Source organism: Suncus etruscus, chromosome 12, assembly GCF_024139225.1.
Source record: "Suncus etruscus isolate mSunEtr1 chromosome 12, mSunEtr1.pri.cur, whole genome shotgun sequence".
Taxonomy (NCBI): Eukaryota; Metazoa; Chordata; class Mammalia; order Eulipotyphla; family Soricidae; genus Suncus; species Suncus etruscus.
Genome location: NC_064859.1, coordinates 48,851,339 through 48,873,689, shown reverse-complemented (window position 1 = coordinate 48,873,689; position 22,351 = coordinate 48,851,339).

Here is a 22,351-nt window from a genome sequence, read left to right as displayed (position 1 = left end):
CAGAAGAACAACCAGTTTCTGGAACCAGACCATAGGTGTACATACTAGGAAATACAGCAACTGACAGATGTCCAGGCAACCACACTCTGAGTCTGACAGAAACTAACTGCCACTCTCTGTATCTGAAGGTGTATGATTTCCCTTCACCCAGCCTACAACCCACACTAGCCATTTGTCTGATGCAACATATATTCTACAACTAATCCTTGCTATTTGTCTGATGCAAATTTATACTAATAACCTATAATTTTAAAAATCAATGACCCAGAGGCAGAATCCCCTAAATTCCCTATAAAAAGGGGAGCCCAAACAGGGTCAACATTTTCTTAGGAGGTGGTTGACCTTAGTATGCTGGAATATAGCTCTCCTTCATTCTTGCAGTGTTTGTCTTCTCTAGTCTTTGTCGGGCAGGTTTTGAGTCCGGATTTAACATTCTGATGTTTTGGTAAGCTAGTGTTTCAACTTAAATATAGTTTTAGTATTTTACTTATAATGATTTTTTTTCTTCAATTAAAATTTTTATTTAGGGGCCGGGCGGTGGCGCTAGAGGTAAGGTGCCTGCCTTGCCTGCGCTAGCCTAGGACGGACCGCGGTTCGATCCCCCGGCGTCCCATATGGTCCCCCAAGCCAGGAGCGACTTCTGAGCGCATAGCCAGGAGTAACCCCTGAGTGTCACCGGGTGTGGCCCAAAAAAAAAATTTATTTAGGAGGAGCAAATAAAATAAATTTTTATTTAGAGTTTTCAAGGTTAACTTAGGGTGCTGTGCTTAGGCATCACTTCTGATAGGCTCTGGGAATGAGGAATACTGGGAATCTAAGCCTGGATGGCCATCTTCAAGGCACAAGACCTATCCACTGTGCAATTGCTCCAGCTCCAAGTTTTCTCATCTTACTTATTTCTAATAAAAAATAGGATATCAAAAAAGAAAAATTATATTATAGTAGTAGAACCCATAAATTAAGCTAAACTAAACTATGTGTACAAATCTGTGAAGATATTGATGCCTTTTTACTTTAGCATAATAAGACTGGTGAGAAGTCTGTCTTACTTTTATATGAATCAAAGTTAATACTTTTATTAATATCAGAAAAATAAATTTGAAAATTCATCGTGTTAGAAATAGCATTTAAAAATTAATGTAGCTCCTACAACTAATAATACCTTATTTACCCTGATGATTACTGATTGAGGTGTGATATTTTATTACTTGTTGAAATATAAGGACAATATAGCCAAGTAGCTAACATATATTAAAGATATACTAGTTATAACTAAATCATTCTACTCCATAAGTTCAAAGAGGCAGCAGACAACAAGAAAGGAGCAATTTTTTGAGCAATAAATTCAATGTTGAACCAAAAAGTCCCTAATGTCAGAAGCCCTAATATTTTTAACAACTCACCATCTGTTCATGTTTGGGATCATTAAAAAATATACAGAAATTATAATAGTGAAGGCATACTATCTTTTTGTAAGCTGGACAGTGACATCCATTGGTGTGAAAAAATTTTTCTATGAGAAAATAAGGAAGATCAAAGTTGTCTTGGGTTATTTTTGTTTCATTTCTTTTAGTTATAGTTCAACTCAAAATTTGTCAAAAAAAAGTACAATGGAAATAAAAACAAAAACACTCATTCAGGGTCATAGAAGGCAATTCTAATAAGATCTCTAGTGCAGCTGGAGATATATTTCAATAGGTAAAGGACCTGCCTTGCACACAGCCCTAACTGTCTTCATTTCTGGAACAGTTTATGGTTCCCAATCCTTGCCTGGAGTGATCCCTGAACACAAAATACTTAGGAGTGACCCCTAAGTATCGCCAGATGTGAGCTCAAAACAAACATCAGAAGAGTTCTAAAATTTTTTTGAAGAAAGATAGATACAAGTTTGAAAAGTTGGACAAAGAATAAAATCTCAAGAATTCACAAATGACTTAATAGCATGTTAGCATCCTCTCACTGTCCACCTTCCTTTGCCTAAAAGACTGAATATCAATTTCTACAATGTTTCCTATTATGCCTTCTGATTTAAATAAAATGTTTTGTTTTTCTATGTATATCACTAGAACAGATTTATGTAAGATATATGAATCACATGAGTCATGAATTGCAAAATATAAGATCTAGATCTATAGGTTAGTGTCTGCCTGACATCATGCAGTTAGACTGACTATTGAGAATAAGGGAAGTATTGAATAATATTCACTTTTCTCTTCTCTTAGAGCAAATTTGAAATGCATTCCAAGTCCATATCCCAAGTGACACTGTATCCTCTAAGGAAAAGATGGGATTTTCACAGGCCAAATGTGAAGGGCATTTCTTTTTAGACAGAAAAAGGAAAATATAATCTCTTTTTTTCCTGAAACTTTAGTAAAAAGAACATTCAAAAGAAATTGCTATTTCTTTACACCTACACCACATTTGCCCTATAGATATTTATTCCACAGAAACTTTTTATTAGATTTGATGTAATCCAAGATGTTTATTTCGCTAATTACTCTGTGGTTCACAAAAGGAGTGTCATTAGACACATATGTAATATAAAAGGAGCAGGTCTTAAATAGATGCATACTTGGCAAACTATTTTTTACCATCATAGTTAAAATGAAGAGCTTTCTAGATATTGACTCAGGACAGTGAGAGTGAAGAGCATCGTAGACATTACTGTTAAGAAAGTGCATAATAATTTGAAACCTTGAAAGTATTACAGCAATATCATAAAAAAGAAATGATTGCTGAAAGGATCACGGTGTTGTGATTTACTTATTTATTTAGGTTTGGATAAACACCTGGTACAACTCTGGGATCTGGGATCTTGGTGTGCTCAGAGGACCATATGGTATGCCTAGGATTTAATCTTCGTCTGCCTAGTGCAAATCAAATAAATGTCTTACTTTCTGTATTGTTGCTCCAGACCACAGAAATGGTTTTCAATTGTATTCATACACAGTATGTTTTTATTATGTAAGTTCTAAATAATGCATACACTGTAAAGTCAATCAAATAGATTAATTCATAGAAATTATATAAAATCTTCACCCTTTATTGCATTAACCTCTACTCAAATTATTAATGATTTATATGTGCTTAAATGTTATATTTCTGTCACTATTCAATGCAATTCATTAAATTATAATATTTTTCTTATATAAATAATCATTGTTTACTTGCTTTTTCTTAAAATAAGTTTTCATGTATCAGGACACAGAGCAAACTATGAGTCTTCTGGGTAGGCTTTTAGTTTTTTGTAATTAATTATTTCTCATACTTTTCTCCTCCGTTGTCCTAAATATTTAGAATTATTACATAAAATCAATAGATACAGGATAAGTCAGCCAAATGGGGAGTTTGAATATGTATAAATTATCACAAAACTTCTGCTTCAGTATGGATTTGAGTAATATGGTGTCAGAGAAACTTCACTGAAAAACTAGATAAACTAAGCATTGAAGAATGGTAGAAAAGGGAGTAAATGGAATAGATCAAGCTGCATAAATCATATGATTAAATGTACTATAGTAGAAGAAAAATGTATCAAGAATTCTTCTTTCCCAGGTACATGTTTTATTTCCCCAAAGCATTTTTAAGTATTTCTTTTTTTTTTTTAACCTTACGGATTATAGAGTAGATCAAAAAAGAAAAGACAAAATATATGTGTAGTGACTCATCAGGGCACCTGTGTTACTGAGGTAACCAGTCTATGCCCACAGGGATGAGTAAGAAGGCTACTTAGCCAGATAGTGATTAAATCATTTCTACTTCTTACAAATGTGTTAGGCAAGTTGCTCTAGCCACAAAATACCTGTTGTCCTATAAAAAGTTCACCACTGTTTTCTGGATTCAGCTGTAAGCCTGAATATTTTTATGTTAGCAAACATTTTGACATTTACTTATATTGGTGATTGGTTTTTTGATTAATAATTTTTATTCTCTTCACTAGGTATATATATATATCCATAATTATATTTATACATTAGATGAGTATTTTATAAAGATATATGTTTCCAATACCTACTTTTTGCATTTATTTGGTTTTGATTTTGTTTTGTTTGGGGGCCACACCCAGTAGTGCTCAGGAATCATTCCTGGCAGGGTCAGAGTACCTTATGGAATACTATGGATCCAAATTCGCTTGGAAACATTCAAGGCAAATAAATGCACTATCCACTGAACTATATTTTTCCCCCTTCTAGTAGCTACTGAAAAGGAATCAAGAACAATGATTTTGAATATAGTTTTACCAGTAAGGACATTCAGATATATAAACCCACAGCTACTTCTTTCCCCAAAGATCTGTAAATGCCAGTATAAGTTCTATAAACTAAAATACATTGCTGTAAGTTTAAGAGAATATCATTGCTAATGATGCCCCTTAGTGTACTTATAATTTTCTCCTAAGAGTTACTGTCTAAGGGCCATTTCCAAGCCATATGGATATATATTCACTATTCATTACTGAAATTCCAATGTGAGCACTGATAGTCACTTTTTTACTTTTGGCTGCATGCAGAGCACGGACACTCTCAATGTGCCTCTTAAAAAAAAATCATCTTCAGAGTGGACCATAAACTCGCTTCTAAGCCAACATTTCTTGGGAATGGCTCAGCAGTACATTTAGGTTTATTTTCCATTTTGCGTGGATCATTAGGTCTTTTAAGTTGTCATCATTCATGGCATTTTTACAACTTGGAGTCGGGTGATTTCTCCTGGAAAATTCTCGGTCCCTCTTTACACCTTAGCTTGCAAATCCCCATCATTAGGATCTCTAAGCAGTAAGAAGAATTAGGTTATGAATCTGAAAAAGGTATAGAATAGAGTTATATCACAGACTATAGGAAATTCATTCTGATGGAACAGTTACTTGTTCTATAAGGGATTTTTTTTAACAAGTTCTGATTCTTCTTCAAAAATATCATCAAATAAATCCTTTGAACTGTTGTAAAATCCTCTATTGTCCACTAACCTACCCATGTTAGTAAATACGCCATTGTACAAACATTCTTGCCTTATCATTTTCTAGATATGTGTTCAGTATCATCTTGTCAAATTCTATATCATAACTTTATATCCTGTTTTATGTTTGGGATAACTTCAAGTCAATAGCTTAATGATGGTTTGCCAGACTCTAAAACTCTATACTTTACAAAAAGTAAAAAATAAATAAGCATTTTGCATGCAATTCACTAACTAGTAAGTAAAAATATTTGTGAATGTTTGAATTTGTATATGTTGCCAGAATATGATATGGAAATGCACATAAATATTAGAGCTAAAATAGGGTCAAGAAAGATTTCAAGCTAATAAATTACAGCCCTCATTGTATGTCATAAAATATGAGGAAATACAATGTACCACTAAAATAAAATTATAAATTGATATTTCTCTAACTTTTCTTGTCATTTTCAATCAAATGGCCAACTTTAAATATTTTAGCTTAATAAAAATAATTCTCAAATACTCTAGGCACAGATACCATATAAGTATGTCACATTTATTGTCATATGTGATCATTTATAATAGTTTCTGATGTGAGGTTTGATAATTTTTCTACTAAATTCTATATACCTCAGTAAGGTGAAGATCAAGAAAATCAACTATGCATGCTTATACATAAAAATTAAGTTTATACCATCTTTTTACTATTGCCTAGAATTCTATTTTTTCACTATCCATTTCTCCATCCTATCATTTCCTCAAGTCCTTGTTTCCTATAATTAGTGTAGTTAATTTGTCCTTTACCTATCTGTAGTAACCTCCCCTTATCAAAGGTAGTATTATCTTTGCATTTTTTAAAATCATAACTCAGCATTATTGCCAATTTTCCTGATCCAATGCCTGAAATAAATAATATATCAATTTCTGAAAAAGCAAAGATGACGTATAAAAAGAAAAGATGGCATATAAGACGACGACCCCCTAATTTTACAGTTAAAACTTAGGTTCAAAGGTTATACTGTAATAGACTTCCTCTCTGACTCTGGCCAATCTGAGCAGGCTTTTTACAGTGTAGATTCAGTACAGAACATTGTCTAATTTGCATGCATAAAAAGCCAACTTGGATTGGCTGAGTTAGAGATGCAGTCTAAGCAGCCTTGCAGTGATTGGTGCAGGATCAAGTTGGAAAATTTGTTTCGTGGCAATATCCAGAGGATTCTCGTTTTGCGGCATATTAAAACGTTTTTCAAGATGTACTCAGCATATAAAACGATCCCCCGTTTTAGGTTGACTTTTAATTTTAAAAATCGTCTTATACGCCAGAAAATACGGTATTTCTCTTGGCACTAAAAACCAATCACAAAATTAACTCAAAAGTATTCTCTATAACTATGTTATACCTTTAACAACCTTTCAAATAGAAGAGCAGAACAATGTGTAATCTATGCAATTCCTGTGTACTTTATAACATTTTTTCTTTTTTCTTTTCTAAATCTGCCTATTGACTGACTAATTATAGTCAAATTTCTTTCAGAGCCTCCTGCTCTCTCATCACCACCTTCTACAATGTCTCCTAGTAACCTCTCTGAAGTATAATATTTGTTGCATTTTCCAGTTACACTTTATGTTGGTGTGTGTGTGTATGTGTGTGTGTGTGTGTGTGTGTGTGTGTGTGTGTGTTATGTGTTAGTCAGAACTTGGTTCAGGTTCTGAGCTCAGGGAATTCCTTGTGGACTAGGGAAACATGTGTGGTATCAGGGATCAAGCCAGGATTAGCTGCCTCCAATGCAAGTATTTACTTGCTGTAATATCTCTCTGGCTCACTTTGTTGGTATTTTTCTCAGTTTGTTGATCTTTTCCCCTGCTATATGTTAATTGCAATCTGGATATGTTTTTTGATACTATACATATCCTAAAGATCTTTCAACTATAACAGTCTAATCCTAATTTTCAGATCTCCACCTCTAATTTGACCAATCATGTTCATTTTATTTTCTCTTTAGAAAGATTGTCACATTTGAAACTTGAATCAAAAACAAGCTTTTGACAAGTTTGTCAATGTGAATTTTAGAGTTTTCATTTGTGAAATGCTGTACTTATTATATTTTTACTGTATTTTTAAAGTAGAATAAACTAGGTGGATAAGGATTTACATGTATCAATGTGTGTCATGATATAAATGCTAATTATTTACTACATATTAGTGAAAAAAACACAAAATAGTAGGAATGTCGTGAATAAATAAATTATGTCTGTTTCCTTGTGATAATCATTTCATGACTCATACATTGTAATGGGCCTCTGAATACTATCGATAGGTCATAGAAAGTCATAATTGAGATAATGAATGGGCAATATACTAAAGAGATACAATCTCCTCATGAAGTAAATTAAAGATATTCTCTGTTGTTGATTTTCTTCACTTAATTCTTTTTGTGAACTAAAAAATTATTTGGTGGTAAAATAAATATTAAAATTAATATAATTTAACAAAGACATCTCCGAATCTAAATCTAAACTAATCGATCATATTTGCAAGAATATGGGGTAAGGGAATATTTACCTCATGTATACAATTCACGGACATTTAACCAAATCAACATTGAAGATTAATATATTAGATATAACACTTTAAAATTAAAATAAGTAGGGGCCGAAGAAATAGCATGGAGGTAAGGCATTTGCCTTTCATGCAGGAGGTCATCGGTTCGAATCTCGGCGTCCCATATGGTCCCCCGTGCCTGCCAGGAGCAATGTCTGAGCCTGGAGCCAGGAATAACCCCTGAGCACTGCCAGGTGTGACCCAAAAACCACAAAAAAAAATTAAAATAAGTAAAAAATTGAGCAATGAGTGTGAAAATGATATGGAATGATCAGCCTTATTGCTTTTTCACTTTATTCCAATATATATACCCCTATCACTATCCTTTCACTACTAACAGAATATAAAACAGTTTTGATAAATAAAAACAAAACATTTAGAGCTGAACAATAGCACAGTAGATAGGACATTTGCCTTGCATGTAGCTGACCCAGGTTTGATTCCTGGCATCACATATGGTTCCTGAAGCCTGCCAGTAGTAATTTCTGAGTGCGAAACCAGGATCACTACTGGGTATGGCTCAAAAGATAACATAACAAACAAAGAAAACATTTTGGAGACATTATATTAGGTCTAAAATGAGAGATGATTTTATAGACAGTTAAAGGGATGCATATATTTGGTTTCTAAGAACAAATATAAGGGGAATAACTTAGATAGGTCTTGGGGCTTTGTTATACTGTTTCTGAAGAGGATTCTTGTTTGATGTAGCATTATTTAGGGTCCCACATAAGGATGCTCAGTGCTTATCCTCAATCTATGCTCATGGGTCACTCTTTTTTTCCCTAAAATCCCCATATATAATTTTATTTTTCAATACTCAAGTGTGCTTAGGGCTTCCTCATGAATTTTCTCAGAAAAATAAGTACTGAGTGAAAAGGGCATCTATGTATTTAAGCAGAGTCCTATGTGTACAAGGAAATTCTGTGTATTCCATATTATCTCCTCACCAATCCCCATCATTTTTGTAATTCTTAAAAGGCAACAAATTGTCTCAAATTAATTTGTTTTCCCTCTCCATTTTCAATCTAATGAAGTGTTAGAGTAGGTGCTCTTTATATTTGATTTGGGAAATATAAGATAATGAACAATCCATTCACTGATGATCTGATTACTCTGAGGTAGTTTGTATATAAATATTGTAATAAATTGTGTTTTATACTGTATGAACAGATCATGTTTTACATATACTAGCTAGTCAAAAGGGCTCAATTTATTTTTACCAAATTAAGATTTACATGGTCTCAAGTGTGAATTCACAGATCTGAAATTGTTAAAAGATTTGACAGCTGACCTCTACAAGCTAAAAGGATCTCCCTTTGGTCCTCTGCCCCAGTTCAGGCATGACATAACCACTTTCATAAAAATGACTAGCATGTGAAATAAATGAAATATTTGAAGAGGTGTGTGTCACTTTGCAAATTATATTGTACAGAGCTAAAAACAATTCCAATTAACAGCAAGAGAGGGTTGAGTTGTCTTTGATGGATGCCAAATTGTTGCCTTGGAAAATTTACTCACAATGATAACATTGACATGGAGACTGTGGATTGCTGGAAAATAAAAGACCACTGAATAAGTGGCAATGATGGGAAGCTTAGCACATTTTTTTAAAAGACCAGGTTCAGTAAAAGCTTTATCAAAATGATTGAAAATTCTTGAAAAAAAACAAAAACAAAAACAAAAATGCTGGATAGGCTAATATAATAGGAATTTCCAAACAACAAATAACATACATGGGTTTTAATTTTAATAGGTTATTTCACTTGGTATGCTGAATAAAAAAACTTGATATAAATTTTTTTATAATTTTCTAAATTAGTTTTATCTTTATTTAATTTGATTTATGATAGTTTATTTGATGATTTCATTCATTAGGCCACAAAATTCTACCACATGTACCTGCATACACACTTTGTACTTACCAGATTTTTAGCAGTCAAACTGCATGACATTAGAACTAGTCAAAGATTTATTAACAACTTTCTATAAGAATATGGCAGTTATTTTCCACCATAACAATCATAACTACTATAGTTGTTATGATTGAAATTTTGTAACTTGGCTTATTTTTTAATTACCTGTAATACTTTCATAAGATTGCTTCTAATTCATAACACTTTGGATAGCCTTGCAATTATTATGATAATTTTTTTCTTCTTTATTTGAACATCTTGATTACATAAATGATTGTGATTAGGTTTCTGTCATGTAAAGAACACCCCCCTTCACCAGTGCAACATTCCCACCACCAATGTCCCAAATCTCCTTCCATCCCACCCCACCCCCACCTGTACTCCAGACAGGCTTTCCAGTTCCCTCATTCATTCACTTGATTATGGTAGTTCTCTGTGTAGTTATTTCTATAGCTGTACTCACCACACTTTGTGGTGAGCTTCATGGAGTAAGCTGGTGTTCCAGCCCTCCTCTCATTGTCTCTGAGGATTGTTACAAAAATTACTTTTATTTTTCTTAAAACCCATAGATGAGTAAGACTATTCTGCGTCTCTCTCTCTCTCACTCTGACTTATTTCACTCAACATGATAGATTCCATGTACATATGATAATTATTTTTAAATATTTCTGATCTCATTGCTGCTTCTAGTCCTTTAGAAGATACCGTAAAGAATAAAAGAATATCAATTTAATAGTAAAATAATATTTTATCATCTAGTTATTCTTTATCTAATCATATGTGGAAAAACACATATCTTCAAATATTTCAAATATTTCAACATATCTCAAATGTTTCAAATATTAATTTTACAATCAACATAATTTACACTAATTTATCTGGACTTTATATACTAAATGAAAACGTTTGCTTTTATATTTCTGCCCTTTTGGGAGGGTTTGGGCCACACCCAGTGATGCTCAGGGGTTACTCCTGGTTATGCGCTCAGAAATTGCTTCAGGCTTGGGGGACCATATGGGACACTGGGGGATCAAACTGGGGTTTGTCCTAGATTAGCACATGCAAAGGCAGATATCCTACTGCTTGTGCTACTGCTCCACCCCTTATTTCTGCTTTTATAAAGTAGGCCATTTTCCCTATATTTTTCTCCTATGTCCTGAAGGGATTTTATTAACTAGTCTTGTAAATAGAGTATTTATTATGTGTAGACATTTTCAATATGAAATAAAACAATTACTATTATCAATTTAGAATAGTAAACACCAACTCCTCAATTCTGTGATGGCTTTGAGATTAATTGTATAAATATAAGACATCAAATAAATAAATAAATCTCAATGTATATAATACAGGACAAAAGTCTGTGACACTAAAGCAAAATATTCAGGGTTGCATTATCAAACTTTTTATTACATAAGTCTTCCAAATATATAAAAGATTAATATTAATGAGTCACTACTTTATAAATATGTTATATCAATTAATAATCAATTGTATGCATTTATTTTATTATACTCTATAAATCATAACACATTATTTTTCTCTGAAATATCATGCCTCTACTGCAGCCTAACCTAGTTTGTTCTGTCTAGTCAGAAATATTGTTTTTCACATTTTTTAAATATATAAATCAGTTTAGAAAACAAACAAAATAGGAAGAAAAACTTGAAGCAGATGATGAATCTGTTAATTTTTTTTTCTTTACAAAGCCTATAAAGTAATAGAATGACCCAATAACTCCCATTCAAATCCTTCCTTCACATGCTCAACATTCACTTACAGGACACAGGTCCGTTGAAATAGGTGCAGGGGGATTAAACTATATTTTTAGTGGCTAGACTCAATATTATCTCAAAACGCATACTAATCAATTTCTCTATCAATGAAATCCAATTATGCAATTTAAGGTTCATTTATTATAGCCCATGACATAAATCATATTTTTTTTTACCTTTTTTGCTTTAAATATATGCCTCTTAGTTCCACCAATTCCTTGTTAAGCAGGACATGCTGCATTTCTGAAAACATGACTGTCTGCTATCAGTTCATAAGGGCAATTCTTTCTTTTGTTACTTTTCAAATGCTCCAGTTACAACTCAGTGCACCTTACTTAAATCCTCTTTCAAGTCAGTCTCCCTGGAGTTGAACTATAGTCTATTGCTCCAACTTCATTGGTTTGCTAATAGTATTCAGTTTAGCTTGTTGTGTAAGCCATTTTGTATGACCTCCTTTTAAGTTAGATCTATATAGCTTTGCTTCCCTATTAAATGTCTGGCTCCCATTAGAACAACATCACAAAGAAGGAAAACAATCAGTGCTGGCAGGGATGTGGAGAGAAAGGAACTTTTTTCACTGCTGGTGGGAATGCCATCTAGTCCAACCTTTATGGAAAGTGATACGGAGATTCCTTTGCAAACTGGAAATTGAGCTCCCATATGATCCAGCTATACCACTCCTAGGAATATACCCGAGGAACACAAAAATACAATACAAAAATCCCTTCCTCACACCTATATTCATTGCACGCTATTTACAATAGCCAGACTCTGGAAACAACCAAGATGCCCTTCAACAGATGAGTGGCTAAAGAAACTGTGGTACATATACACAATGGAATATTATGCAGCCATCAGGAGAGATGAAGTAATGAAATTTTCATATATATGGATGTACATGGAATCTATTATGCAGAGTGAAATAAGTCAGAGAGAGGGAGAAAGACACAGAATGGTTTCATTCATCTATGTGTTTTAAGAAAAATGAAAGACATTTTTAACAGTATCTCAAAGACAAGAGAGATGAGGGCTGGTAGGTGCAGCTCATGACATGAAGCTCACCACATAGAGTGATGAGTGCAGTTAGAGAAATAACTACACTGAAAACTATCATAACCATGTGAATGAATGAAGGAAGTAGAAAGCCTGTCTTGAGTACAGGTGTGGGTGGGGTGAGAAAGAGGGAGATCTGGGAAATTGGTGGTGGGAATGTTGCACTGGTGAAGGGGGATGTTCTTTACAAGACTGTATTAATACAACTATAATCATATTTGTAATGTTTAAATAAAGATAATTTACAAAAACAAGAACAGCTTCATGATTATTTCATAGCTTCCTAAAATTCAGGCTCTCAGGACCTTCTTCGATTCAAAGAATCATTACTCACATTTTTTCAAGATTCCTTAAGATTTCTATATGCATATGTAAAGTATATATAGTTTAAGAATTCTTGCAAAGAGACGGGAACTTAAGAGAGTTATGGTTTGGGGTAGAATAATAGTACGATTATTAGGGCATGTGCCTTGAAAACAGCCTTCCCAGGTGTTGTCCCTCAACTTTCAAAATGGTTGCCTGAGCTCCACCATAAGTAATTCCTGAATGCGGAGGCCAAATCCACCCCTGAGCACTGCTGACTATGGCCCAAAGTGCAAAAACGAAATACAGAAAAATGTACAAGTGGTATTTTTAGTTGGAGATACTGATTTTAGATGAAAATCTCTGAAATTGAGTAAATTTATATAAACACATAAAAATAGATCAGAAGCCAAATAGTTATCAATGATTATGTTAGTCAGGGAAGCATATTCTGCATGTGTATATTGATTTGAATTTTAGAAAAACTATCTTTTGGGCTGGAGTGGTAGCGTAGAAGTAGGATGTTTGCCTTGCATACAGCTGACCCAAGATGGACCTCGGTTTGATATCTGGTGTCCCATATGATCCTCCAAGCCAGGAGCGATTTCGGAGCACATAGCCAGGAGTAACCTCTGAGGGTCAAAAACAAAAACAAAATACAAAGAAAAGCCAAAAAAAATAAACTATCCTTTTTTTTTTTTGTTACAGACTTTGACTATCTATATGTTGGCAATAAATTATGTTTTTACTAAAGCAGGATCTAGCAAATATATCTTTAATGACAATGGCCTCTATTTTGCAATGTGTGCTTTTAAGGATACTTTTACATTGAAGAGAATATTCAAAGAACAGACAGACTTATGTTAATTTTAAATTAATAAATTAATATTAGTAAAGTTCGTAAATAGTGAATAAGCTATAAACTAAACTACCATATTTCTGATCGCCTTTATATAGAGAAGCAAAAATGTTTCTATTAAAAAGTGATAATTAGAGCTAATTTCTCAAGATTTAGAAAAAATACAGCAGAAATTTGAAATAAGAGAAGATATGCAAAGTACTTTGTAGAAGCTAAGACACTGACCAAAGAATCAGGCAAGAAAAAGTTAAATGTATTTGAGAAAAAAAAAAAAACACTTATCTTTTAAATACAGTTTGTGATGTGACCTAAAAGACTACATCAAAACTTGAAAATATTTGTTAATATCATAAGTATTTGACCTCATAATTAATATGCTTTGCTATTGATTATCAAATGATGTTTTATATTCAATACTTCTAATTATTGTATAGTTCTCTAGACTATATATGAACAAACTACAATGCTACATGTAAAAGTTAATGTAATAAATGCATTAATATGATTACTCTATCCTTTTATTTTAGGTATTTTCTCTTTTTAGATGGAATTCCCCCTTAGAATATTTTAAAAAGTAACCATACTGCAGTGGATTCCTTTTGGGTATAAATTTTAATGTCCTGGAGTGTGCTTAAGGGTATAGATTGATTATAACTTCTTGAATCAGTAAATGATAAATTGCTCTCCTTTTGCCTCCATGAAACTGTAGAGTTGGCTGCTACATATTTACCCTGGAGGGTATTGCTGAGCCTAAATTATTTCCAATTATTGAAAAGTTAGGCATCCCATTTCAGGGAGGAAATGAATCATTGGAAAACTTATAATATATATTCATTAGATGTGCATTGACAATATATTTCTTTTGCTCTATTTTTTTTCTTGAAAAATTTGACCTGGGAATTTGAGAGCTAATCTGTAAGTTTCAGTGCATGAAACTACTTTTGTTTTGTGTTTATTTGGAGGCCACTTATAGTAGTGCTCAAAATTTGCCTCTGGCTCTGTTCTCAGTGATCACCACTAAAGGTGCAAAGGAGGCCATATGGATGCCAAAGATCAAATTGCAGTGAGGCAAACACTCTTACCACTCAACTATTACTCTGGTCCTGATTCTTCTTCTGTCTATTGAGTGACCTATCTGTTAATAAAATTAGTCAATTACATTTCCATACAATTACTCTTTTATTATATTAACTTCTTAATTATAGCTAAAGTACTAATTATATGGTCTTAGTCTATGCCTGTGATGATTTATAATATATATGAAAAATAGTAAAAAATAAGAAACTAATAACTTGATTTGACTATTTTAAAGAGAACATTGTCATGTGTTGACTTGACAAATTCTATTGGGGTTTTATTCATTGTTATTGGACATATAGTATAGGAAGCAATAGTAAGAAAATAGAGAGGTATATAGTTATACTTAAATTTTTTTTCATTTCATTTTATCAGATGCTCCATTTTTTTTTTGCAATTAAACACTTACTCATGGTAGTACTTACAAATATGATACACTCTCTACCCCAAGCATTATCCTAAGAAAAAGAATTAATTCATCAGGAGGCCAAGAAATTTCTGGTGTTTTATCTGCCATACCAGACAACTATAGAAATACAAATTCCAATGTAAAAATAGTCAGAGTCTATGGATTAACCAGAAAGTATCTAAACCAGAAAGTATTTTCTTAGATACAAATAATTTTTTATCTAACAATATAATATACAATGTTTTGTCTCTTACTTATTAGTTTATTTAATCACTAACTTTTATTTATTTATTTTTATTTGTTCATTCTTAATGTTTATTTTCTAAAAACTACTATAATGGGTTCTATGGAATAACAAACAGCTAAATAAAGCTGTGTCTTCAATTCAGATCATAACCCGTGTTAAAGAAAATTATTACATCTCACAAACTCTATAAGGAATTATATGGTAGTATATAAATTTATTATGATTGTTTTGAGGAGATAAAAGAGACATTTTTAAATGATGCTACCTGATTTCCTATTCTAACTACACTGCAATTGGAAGTTTGTCTAAATCCTTATACTTCCCTTGTCTTCTTTATAAAATAGATGTAGTGATTGATCTTAACTAATTTTGTTCTTTTTTTTTTTTTTTTTTGGTTTTTGGGCCACACCCGGTGACACTCAGGGGTTACTCCTGGCTATGCGCTCAGAAGTCGCTCCTGGCTTGGGGGACCATATGGGACGCCGGGGGATCGAACCGCGGTCCGTCTCCTAGGCTAGCGCAGGTAAGGCAGGCACCTTACCTCGAGCGCCACCGCCCGGCCCCCTAATTTTGTTCTTGAAGTATTTAGTGAAACAAAATATTCAAAGTCCTTAAGAAAATGTTTAATAAGGGTTTGATCTATCTATGCAGCTATCTATGTATCTATCTATGTATATATGTATCTATTTATAACATCTGAGAAATTTATTTTCAGTTAGAATCAAGGTAACATGATTTGTATTTATATATGACCATAACTTTTGTAGTTGAAAACATTTCTTTTCTATATCAAAAAATGTAAAATTTTCCATAAAATATACATTGGCACTTGACTCAGAGTTTCATCTACTAGCTATTATATGTTCTTTTTAAAATTTAAATCACTATTTTAGTGCTTCAAATTTAGTAGTTAATAAAATAATAGATGTGTAAAGATAGAGAGAGATGAGCTTTTTACAAGATTTACCATGTATTCAGTTATGCAATCATTTTAATTGATACTGAGTATGGTTTTGAGCAATTATTTCATGATTGTGATCAAGTACTTGTATTTTTGGCATCTGGAAATTTAATTCAGGATCCCTGGTGCTTTTAAGACTGATTCTAGAGAGGCACAGATGTAAGAAACTGCTAAAACCAAGATTTAAAGTAAGTAAAAACAGATTTTACTGTTTACGAAGCATCTGTAAATATAAACAAAGTAAGGAGTGATTTTTCAATTGGGTAAGTTTTCTGTTGAATATTACTTCCTTTGATGTTCCATAGATGCTCAATACTTACGAAACTATAAAGGCTTTGTGCTCTAATGCATGAGCTATTGCTAAAAACGTTATTTCTTCTGGTAGTGTGAGTTTGCTGTTTTACCAGTTGTAAATTACCAATTTTTATTTTATTTTTTATTAAAGCATATTTTAAATTTTAAATAGGATACATAATTACTATATTGCTTGGCTATGGAGAGATGGAGAGTACTAGAGTTTTGTTCTGTTTTTGTTTTCTATAATTTATTTTTATATTTTTATCTGAAAAAAAAAAACCTCATTTTTGAACTTTCCACTTCCAAAAGCCAATAAATTCTATCATTTCTTTATTAAGTAAACTGGTTTTACAACACCAGTTTAGACTTCAAATAATTGAACAAATAATTCCCAAACAACCATTTCCCAAATTTTAATAGTTTAGAACTAATGTTCGTTTATTATCATTAAGTTACTAGCTTTAGTATAGTATCGTTAGTTATTTGCCATACTTTATTTTGGATTTTCTCATATGTTTGGGGTTCTCCAAGTAGCTCTCAGAGTACTAAGCTTCACTCTCAGTGTTACTCAACCAGACATGTAGGATGGCTTATTATATGTGCTGGTTTCAAACTCAGATCCTTGAATATGAAGGTATGATCATGATCCCTGAGCTCTCTTCCTAGTGCCAGGTGTTCGTAGGTATGACTCACATATTTTGTTCACAGAATATAATGTTGTCATGTCTTCTTAGATTTACTTATGATTCTCATTGTTTTTGATGAATTTGCAAGCTCTGGAGTAAGCCAATTAGATATTTTATAGAATCTCACTCTTTTGGAAAGAATCTGATGTGTTTTCCTTTTTGTTTTAATTCATTTTTCACATAAATGGAATGGTCCCAAATTTCTGTAGGGCCACTAGTAGGGTAAAGGGAACATAAAATACCCTGCATGGGATGATGTACCAAATCCAGGGAATCCTAGGATCTGTCAGGTACAGTTTTTTTTTTTTAAATGCCATCTATGTCAACAAAATGTCATCTTAAACTATTTGTAATTCAGTCTCTCCTCAAAGTGCAATTCTAAATCGTGGAAAGTTTAGTGTTACACTCACTTTACTTTTAGAGCAACCAGGCACAGGTTCTTGAGTTCTTGTTATCAACCAGTCAAAATTGAAAGCAAAGGATAAGTGAGAAAATGTACCAACTTCAGAAAAGATTTTAAGAGAAGTGAAAAATGGGAGTGAGCGGGAGGCACAAAGGTCCCAAAGGTTCTTATTTGGGGAAGTTTCTGCTTAAGCAATATTCTCAGATTTGTTTGAATGCTATAATTCAGGCTGAGTGGAATTTAAATTGTGGGCTATAACTCTAGGTCTAGGGCCATAAGTAGATGATTTCAGTTAATATCTGAACAGATCTTGTTTAAAAACCAGAGTTAGATTCTGGCTTCATTGATGGAAGGAGGATGACACTGGTGGTGGTCATGGCCCTGACCAAAATATATTTGAAATTCAACTCTGAAGGACTTTCTAGATCACAATGGTTTCAATAAAATAAAATAAAATAAAATAAAATAATAATAATTACTTCTGGTTAGCTTAGGAGATCAAATAGGATGCTGGGAATCAAGCCCTGGTCAGCCACATGCAAAGCAAGTGCTTTACTCCTTGCAACTTTAACCCCAGCATTGTTATTCTTAATTAAGCTCAGAAATAAAAGAAAATGAAATAACAGCACTAGAAAGCAGTAAAAAATAACAGTAGTAGACATAAGCTGATTTTGCATAGATTCTGGTGAAAACAATGGAATATACTCAGCCTAAATATAGAAAACTTTAATCATTGCTTCAGCCAGGTACCTTAGAATGATATATAAATCTATATTTATATATAAATCTATAGATTTATAAGTAGAAATCTATATATATCTACCTAGTTGTAAAAATTCAACTTCTTGATGAAAAATAGCACTTGTTCCTATATCTATCTGTCATCTATTTATAAATTAGTAAGAGAAAGTGATTCCTGAAAATTCATCAATTTATTTAATTTTTATTGGGTCCACACACATAAATATACCAGAGCTTACTCCTAAATCTATGTTCACAGCTGACAAAATAGTGGGGGCCTGGGTTTGAACCACAGTAATATCACTCAAGACCAAATTCCTATAGGTTTATTCACATAAAACACAACAGCAAAGCTATTTTAAAGTGTTCTGTTTTTGCGATGCACATTATAGTGATGTGTGGTGTTTCTCTTTTATTTAACATGTGCAGGTCAAGTTCTAAGTTCTAAACCAATTACTTTGTACTCTCCTTGGGTACAAGGAAGGAAGGAAGGAAGAAAGGAAGGAAGGAAGGAAGGAAGGAAGGAAGGAAGGAAGGAAGGAAGGAAGGAAGGAAGGAAGGAAGGAAGGAAGGAGGAAGGAAGGAAGGAAGGAAGGAAGGAAGGAAGGAAGGAAGGAAGGAAGGAAGGAAGGAAGGAAGGAAGGAGGAAGGAAGGAAGGAGGAAGGAAGGAGGAAAGAAAGAAAGAAAGAAAGAAAGAAAGAAAGAAAGAAAGAAAGAAAGAAAGAAAGAAAGAAAGAAAGAAAGAAAGAAAGAAAGAAAGAAAGAAAAAAAAAAGAAAGAAAGAAAGAGAAAAGAAAGAAAGAAAGAAAAAGAAAGAAGAGAAAAAAGAAAGGAAAGAAAGAAAGAAGGAAAGAAAGAAAAAGAGAAAGAAGAGAAAAAAGAAAGGAAGGAAGAAAGAAGGAAAGAAAGAAAGAAAGAAAGAAAGAAAGAAAGAAAGAAAGAAAGAAAGAAAGAAAGAAAGAAAGAAAGAAAAAGAAAGAAGAGAAAGAAAGAAAGAAAGAAAGAAAGAAAGAAGAAAGAAAGAAGAAAGAGAAAGAAGAAAAAAGGAAAAGAAAGAATGAAAAGAATTAGAAGGGAGGAAGGAAGAGAGGGAGGAAGAAGAGAGGACGGAAGGAAGAAAAAGATATAGTAGAAAGAAGTGATATCAGTATAGATAGCACAGTGGTGTTTGCCTTGCAAGCAGCCAATCCAGGACCTAAGGTGGTTGGTTCGAATCCCGGTGTCCCATATGGTCCTGTGCCTGCCAGGAGCTATTTCTGAGCAGACAGCCAGAAGTAACCCCTGAGCAACGCCGGGTGTGGCCCAAAAACCAAATATATATATATATATATAATATAATATATATATATATAATATATATATATATATATATATATATTAGATGAATATAATATACATCTGTGATAATATACTGTGACTTTAAAGAGAAGTTCTTGTTTTTTATTATAAAATTGCATATCTTTAAAAATATTTTTGACAATGCTTAGGGATGTTGAATTTTTGGTCTTCTTTGCGACAAACATTGGTTAAAATTATAGCCACTGGGGCCGGAGAGATAGCATGGAGGTAAAGCGTTTGCCTTTCATGCAGGAGGTCATCGGTTCGAATCCCGGCGTCCCATATGGTCCCCCGTGCCTGCCAGGAGCAATTTCTGAGCCTGGAGCCAGGAATAACCCCTGAGCACTGCCTGGTGTGACCCAAAAAAAAAAAAAAAAAAATTATAGCCACTATGGGGCTGGAGCTGTGGCTGAGCTTCACCTGGTGTGGCCCCAAAACAAAACAAACCAAAACAAACAAAAAATCTATAGCCTCTATTGATAAGACATCAGATAGGACAATTGTTTTGCATCCACCTGAGTATTACATCCTTGGATTTTTGTTCAAAAAAGCATTTAAATGTTATTAAAAAAGTTTACCACCTAGATTGAATTCTATATTATATTTAATATATTATATGAATTCTATGTTATATAATATATACAATAAAGTATATAAAATCAAATAAATATATGTATTTATAAATATAAAACTATGTTTGAAAATATTTATTCTCTTTTTGTTGAATAATAAATTAAATAAGTAGTTTTATTAGGTGTTAATTTCATTTTTTTTCTTGTCATCTTGAAATACAAGTTATTTAAAGTGGATGTTGAAATTTCTAACATTAATAAATTTGTATAATTTTTTGCAAATCTATTAGTTTTTTGTCTCATCTATTGTTAGGTTTTTAATGTCTTTAATGCAATCACTACAGATTTTAGATGGACTAAGCTTTTTATCACTGCCTTGCTTCATTCTTTCTTCTTTATTTTCTGGTTATGAAACATACTTTGACTTTTATATAGCTACTAGAACTTTTGTTGTTTGTATTAAAAAGTATTAGCATGCTATATCTTTACCATCCGTTTAATATAGTTTTCTTCTGTATTTATTTTATTTATTTAGTTGCTTTATCAACTACTTGAAGTTGGTTGCCTTTATGTTAATTCATTCCAATAATCGTCTTTTAATTATTGATTGTTGCAATTGATAGTAAATGTGATTATTCATATTTTTCACATCCATTTAATTTGTGAATATAAGTTCCCCCTATTTATTTTTATGGGTTTAGATTTTTTTCTTGTTAAGTTTTGCCATTAACTTACGTGCTTTAGATATTTTAGTGTTTTTAAATTTTATTCTTACTTTTTAAAATTATGTTTTATGTACTCTTGCTGGTATTATTATGGATATTGGGGTTGAGTTAATTAAGGCCATTATTTGTATTTTTATTATATTTATAATATATGGGGTTCACTATATTTCTACATTTGTTTAATGGTGTTGTTTTTGAAGTTAATTAGAAAATTTCTAGCTTTTATCACTCTAAGCATATCTCCTCCTCTCCATTATTCTTTCTTCTGGTATTTTGGCTATATATCTACTACTTTTATTGAAATATTTTCATAATTTTAGCATATTTGTAAATGACATCACTATATATATAAGTTTTTTGCATTCTAATTAACAAAATTTGACATATATTGAGTCTTATCAGTTATTTTCTTAGAAAAATATAATATATTAAGCTATCTATTAATTAATTATAGCTGTTTTTTAGTATTTTGCTTTTCTCTTTACTTCTTGTTTTTTGTTTTTGTTTTTGAGCCACACCTGGCAGTGCTTAGGGGTTACCCCTGGCTATGCTTTCAGAAATCGCTCTTGGCTTAGGGAGCCATATGGAACACAGGAGATAGAACTCATGTCTTCCTGGATCAGGTGCATGCAAGGCAAACTCCCTACCTCTGTGCCATCGTGCTGCCTGCCCTCTCTTTAACTTTTTATTAGCTTTTTTATTCTAATTACATTAAGAATCTGCTCTTGTGTGTTATATATTTTCCTATTAGCACTCAATAATAATAATAATATGATTACTAGTATACCTTCATAGCACTCATTGACTGATTGATTTGGTTGTTGATACTTTATCTAAAAATAAAAACTTAAAAAAGTATTTGAGAGAGCAGAGATATAGTGCTAGAGAAATGCTCCCAACCTTGCTCAATCCCTAAAATGCTTATGTTCTCCACTCACTACCAGGAGTAACTACAGATTACAGAAAAAGGACGCAGTGCTGCTGGGGTTCCCATCAATCTATAATTTGAAAATGACAATTATGAAGTCTAATTAAGTTTTGTTAATTTTATTAAACAAATTAATTTGCAGCCATATTGGATAGTATAACTTAAGTTTCAGTAGGGTCTCAGGGGTTACTTGAGGCTCTGCCCAGTGGATATTGTGATGCTGAAGACTGAATATACATCTCCTGTTTAATTATTTACCTGTCTCTGCAGATAAATTTGCACTTAAAATTTTTTCTAGTCTATTTATGGTTATTTTTAATTTCTTCTTTATAATGGATATTCTAGATCTGCATCTTGTCTTTTCAGGGGTAATTAATTCTACTACAATTTAAAAGGATACCCAAGTGTCCGTTTTTTTTTTTTTTTATTATTATTCTCTTTCTGATTCTATTTCTCCCTAATTCTCTCTAGTCTTTCTTTTCCATCTATATCACTTTTAAGGCAGTCATTAATATGAAAATAA